We start from the raw sequence: 5,569 nt of genomic DNA, 5'->3' as shown, positions 1-5,569 counted from the left end.
GTGGTCTCTCATCTTGATTACATGAAGTAATTTACTATTACTACTCTAAAGTATGAATTACATCTGAAATAATCAAATACATGTAATAGAATGATTACTAGTACATTTCCCTTTTTTAAGGAAATGACCTGTATGTATCTGTATGCAATCAATAAAAGAATCAAATACTGCATTATCTTTAGTTACATTGATAATATTTATTTATGGAGAAACAGTGGTGAAATATCGCTGTTGCTTTCGTGTAAATGCAGTGGCCGCGATCTAATCCTGTTTACATAAAGTAAGCCTGCTCCCGAGCAGATTTACGCTTACGGATCTGTTGCTATGACAGCAAGTCCCGGATGGGCTTCGGAGAACCGAACGCTCCAAGATCACGCGAAATCGTCAACAATCAAATCCGGCTAACTTACTTAGCGAGGTACGAAGAACGGACCCCTGGTCACAATGTTACATCAGGTTTTAAACAGGAAGTGATGTAAGTGTTCTGACCTCTGACACTCAGAGAGCTGTTAGGAGACTTTCCACCCTGATTAGTAGAACAGTAGAGACCTTCATCAGCCTGCTGGATGTTAGTGATGATGTGCTCTGGTTTAGGACCAACAGAACTTCCTTTGATGAAGAAATAAGCTGCGACTGTGGCACCATTCCTCTGTCTGCAGCGCAGAATGACATCACTTCCTGTCCTCACAGGAAGTGCAGGGATCTCCAGGATGACAGCTTTATCTGACCATCAGAGACAAACAGAGTTAATGAGAGCAGAGTTACACAGAGACAGAGACACAGCTGGAACATCTCACTTTTAGTGTCTGATTGGACACTGAAGGAGACTCTGTCACTCTGCTGTCCAGAGGAGTCCTCACACCAGAAGGTTTCACTGGGAGCAGAAAGATCCACAACACAGTAGGAACCAAGAAGCCTCCCAGAGCCTGCAGCTGCTCCACAGTCCTCAGTGAGTCCTCCTCTGATCCTCTTCACTGTCCATCCATCAGCTGTCTGTCCATCATCAACACAACTCAGATCCACTGAAGAAGATCCACTGAAGACCTGCTGAAGGTTTGGACTGACAGACAGAGACACTGGAGGACACACACACACACACACACACACACACACACACACACACACACACACACACACACACACACACACACACACACAGACAAACACACACACACACAGAGAGTAAGTGTATTTGTGTTCTTGTTGGAGTCTCACTGATTGTTAAACTTCCATCAACTCACCTGCAGAAACAGTCGGTGCAGACAGCAGCAGCACACACACACCTGTAACAGGAGGACAGAGGTCACTAAAGGTCAAAGGTTAGTGGCTCCTCCACCATCTTGTGTACCTGCACAGGTGAGGAGTTTCTTTCTCTGTGTGAATATGGCCAAACAGATAAGCAGATGTTTGTGACAGTCACACTGAAGGGACTGCAGTCATTACAAAATCACATTAAAGTTAGAATAGTTATGAGGGAGGTGAGTGTGAGCAGAGACAGAACGGAGGTGGCATTAGACACCAGAGACTCGAAAGAAAAAGTGATGTTAGCACAGAATTGAACATGTTTTAACACTTAGATTAGACCAAAAGAAACTGACAGGCACCTAAACACATCTGCATAATCATTCCCAACACCCTGGAGGACAGCAGGGAGAATTTAGATGCTCTCCAAGATTAGATTAGATTAGATTAGATAAAACTTTATTAATCCCTCAGGTGGGTTCATCGAGGAGTTTCTGTTTCCAGTAGCACAGCACCGAAAGAAATTGCAAAAGAATGTAAGCAGACATAGAAATATACCATGTATACACATATACAAATACAGAGACATATATAAATACAAAGTGTATAATAGCGATAAATAGGAATAACCATTGAATTGCACATTTCAACTATTTTGAGTCTATTGCACCTCTGAATACAGAAAAAAAATGCACAGTGAAAAGGCAGCTTAGTTGTCCCTGCCCTCCTTTGTCCTCCTATTTCCCCTCCCTCTCCCCTCCAGAGAGAAGTTTGATGGCGTGTGGGACAAAGGAGTTTTTGAGTCTGTTGGTTCTTGACTTTGAGAGAAGCAACCTGTCACTGAACGGACTCCTCTGGTGTTTTACGGCCGTGTGCAGAGGATGCCCAGCATCGTCAATAATGCCCAACAGTTTCTTTAGGACAAAATAAACAGACCCTGTGATAAAGCCAATTAGACTGGATGTAGACTGGTGTATTGGTATACAATATACGAAGAAAAATAGTAGTTTTATTATTCTTAATATTTATACTCCCTATTAATCTTGTCAAAATGAGCAAGAATACCTCAGTAGGCTGGCTTTTATTAATGCATTTATTTAAGACAACAATACTTACAGCATATATGTTTTGGGTGATTTTAAAGCTGATGTGTGGACTTATTTTGGATTTAGGACAAAAGAAGGCAGTAAAGACTATGACAAGAGCTATGCAGTCTGTAAAATCTGCACCGCCAGAGTCAAATATTCCGGTAACACAACAAATTTATGAACACACGTGTCTAGACACCATAGCGACGTAGCGTCAAATGCTAATTTTAAAACAAAACGAGGTGACCCCGCTCAACGGACAACTGGAGAAGTTAACTTTTCGAAACTACCAGCAACTTCAACTCGTGCAACAAAAATAACGCAGTCAGTACTTGTTTTTATTTGCAAAGACACGCGCCCTCTGAGTGTGGTGGAGAATAAAGGATTTCGTAATATGATTAAAACGCTGGAGCCCCGTTACACTGTTCCTTCTCGACAACACATCACGGACATCGCTCTGCCAAAGTTGTACCAAGAAGTCAAAGCGACAGTGCTGGACTCTCTCAGCTCGGCTGAGACAGTTGCTTTGACATGTGACGCTTGGACTTCGAGAGCCACTGAATCGTACGTAACTGTTACAGCACATCACATAACGGACCAGTGGAACCTTCAGTCTCATGTACTACAAACCCGAGCCATGCATGACAGTCACACAGGTGAGCACATTGCAGCGTTACTAACTGACGCTGTGGCTGAATGGGGTTTGAACGCAAAGGACCTTGTTGTTGTTACCGATAATGCACCAAACATGGCTCTCGCAGCTAGACTTGCAGGCATGATGCACATACAATGTTTTGCACACAGTCTGAATCTCGCCTCACAGAAAGCACTAAAAATACAATCCGTAGTGCGACTTCTCGGGAGGATCCGACGTGTAACAGCCTTTTTCAGGCGCAGCACCACAGCCAGCAATCAGTTGAAGCAGAAACAGTGCCTCCTTCAGCTACCAGCTCACAGATTGATCACGGACATAATTACAAGATGGAACAGCTCCTATGATGTGATAGAACAATTTTTAGAACAGCAACCAGCCATCTGTGCAGTGAAAAATAAATTTTCACATTAAGTGAGTCTGACATCACATGTGCAGAAGAAGTTGTCAGGGCACTCAAGCCTATAAAGGACGCCACCCTGGTGATGTCAGAGGAGAGTATGCCAACCCTGTCCATCATTGCTCCTCTTCATGCCAAGCTTGTGATGGGTGCACAAGAAAGTGTCGATGATACACCGACAATAAGGGACATTAAGACTGCCATAGCAGAAGATCTGGGAAAGAGATATGTAAATGAGAGGGAGACACTATGGATGGCATCAACTGTTGATCCTCGGTTTAAGGACCTGCCCTTCCTCTCTGAAGCAGAGACCAGTGAGACCTCTTCCAGACTGTTGGACACTGTGGTGACTGTGATAAAGAAGGAAAAAATGTAAGTAAATAAATGAATTTATTTGGAAAAATTCAACAGAAGTTATAAGCAAGTGAATAAAGTAAAAAGCAAAAACAAACAAACAAACAAACAAAAAAAACGCATATTGATGACATTTGTCATCAAATATTAGTGAAAAACAGGGTGAATCTTGGATTTGAATTTTGACTTTCTGACATTAATACTATGTGAATTTAATATTTTTCAGCAGCAAAAGAATGAGGAAACTGACAAACAGGTGGAGGAAGAGAATGCCACAGAGGAGGCTCATCACCCACATATCAAAGACAGCTTTGACTCCATCCCTCGGCCACCCCTAAAGAGACAGAGAACCTCATGTGCATTGGTGGACTTGCTCGGAGCTACGTTTGACTCTACTACTGACAATACTGCACCAAAATCAGAACATGATGTTGCTGCAGCTGAGATCAAGAAGTATAGAGATGAGACCCCTTTGCCTCTCACAGGAAATCTGAGTTGGTGGAAGGACCATGAACAGGAATACCCTCAGCTATCCAAAGTAGCAAGGAGTTTCCTATGCATTCCTGGAACAAGTGTCTCTGCTGAGAGAGTTTTTTCCACTGCAGGAGACATAGTAAATGCACAGAGAAGTGTCCTGAGAGCTGACCATGTCGACCAACTTGTATTCCTGCACAAAAATCTGGAAATTGAAAAATAACCACTGAGAAAACACTAAACATGTAAAGTTTCTGATATGAGAATGTTTGACATTTTGGTTGAGTCTTATAAGGACTTTTATTTAGATGAGTAAATTCCTTTTTTTCAGGTTGTACTAAAAGTCTTCCATTGATGGACACTGCAGAGCTGTACTTTATTTTATTAACACTTAATTTTAATAGCTTTACTTTACATTGTTTGTTAATGTTTACTTGGATGGATTCTTCAAGCAATTTCATTTTTGATTTATATTTGTTTATGTTAAGGTCAAATAAAAAGTGCTTTGTTTTGATGCTCTATAGAGCAGTTTTGGGGTAAGTATTTTACAATCAATTCAATTCAATTCAATTCAATTTTATTTATATAGCGCCAAATCACAACAAAAGTCGCCTCAAGGCGCTTTATATTGTACAGTAGATAGCACAATAATAAATACAGAGAAAAACCCAACAATCATATCATATGACCCCCTATGAGCAAGCAGTTTGGCGACAGTGGGAAGGAAAAACTCCCTTTTAACAGGAAGAAACCTCCGGCAGAACCAGGCTCAGGGAGGGGCGGGGCCATCTGCTGCGACCGGTTGGGGTGAAAGAAGGAAAACAGGATGAAAGACATGCTGTGGACGAGAGACAGAGATTAATAACAGATATGATTCGATGCAGAGAGGTCTATTAACACATAGTGAGTGAGAAGGTGACTGGAAAGGAAAAACTCAATGCATCATGGGAATCCCCGGCAGCCTACGTCTATTGCAATCATAGTACTTAGAAAGACTTCAGTGTTACATGTTTACTTTTTTCATGTTAAAAATGCTTGATATTTCAGTAAAGTAGTTTTTGTTTGTTTATTTGACATGACTTCTAATAAGGCAGATGTTAATTTCTCCATTCATTTTGAACTTAGAGAGTGTTTTTGTTTCAGGTGTTTCATGTCAAGCATTTAACAGTTTGGACTGTTTACTGTGAGTTTTCCTAATTAAATTCAGTCCTACTAAACACAAATATCGTCTGGCTTTTAGTATCGCAATATATCTTATCGTCTACCCTGTATTATGATACATATTGTATCGCCAGATTCTTGCCAATACACACCCCTACTTCCCACGGTGAGTGGATTCTACGAGCGTGATGGTTCAAA

General features: G+C 41.4%; 1 long non-coding RNA gene across 1 annotated transcript; it reads right to left on the bottom strand.

The window, feature by feature from the left end:
* Positions 1–538: 538 nt before the first annotated feature.
* LOC134615773 (uncharacterized) lies at positions 539–1,263 on the bottom strand. The gene is made up of 3 exons (XR_010091343.1): positions 1,242–1,263; positions 798–1,076; positions 539–723 (listed from the first exon to the last, which is right to left on the bottom strand). It is a non-coding gene; the product is annotated as an uncharacterized LOC134615773 (long non-coding RNA).
* Between the last annotated feature and the right edge of the window lie 4,306 nt (positions 1,264–5,569).

The sequence above is a fragment of the Pelmatolapia mariae genome, linkage group LG3_W (assembly GCF_036321145.2).
Source record: "Pelmatolapia mariae isolate MD_Pm_ZW linkage group LG3_W, Pm_UMD_F_2, whole genome shotgun sequence".
Classification (NCBI taxonomy): domain Eukaryota; kingdom Metazoa; phylum Chordata; class Actinopteri; order Cichliformes; family Cichlidae; genus Pelmatolapia; species Pelmatolapia mariae.
The sequence above is the reverse complement of the archived record's forward strand: the minus strand, read 5'-3'. Positions and strand labels throughout refer to the sequence as shown.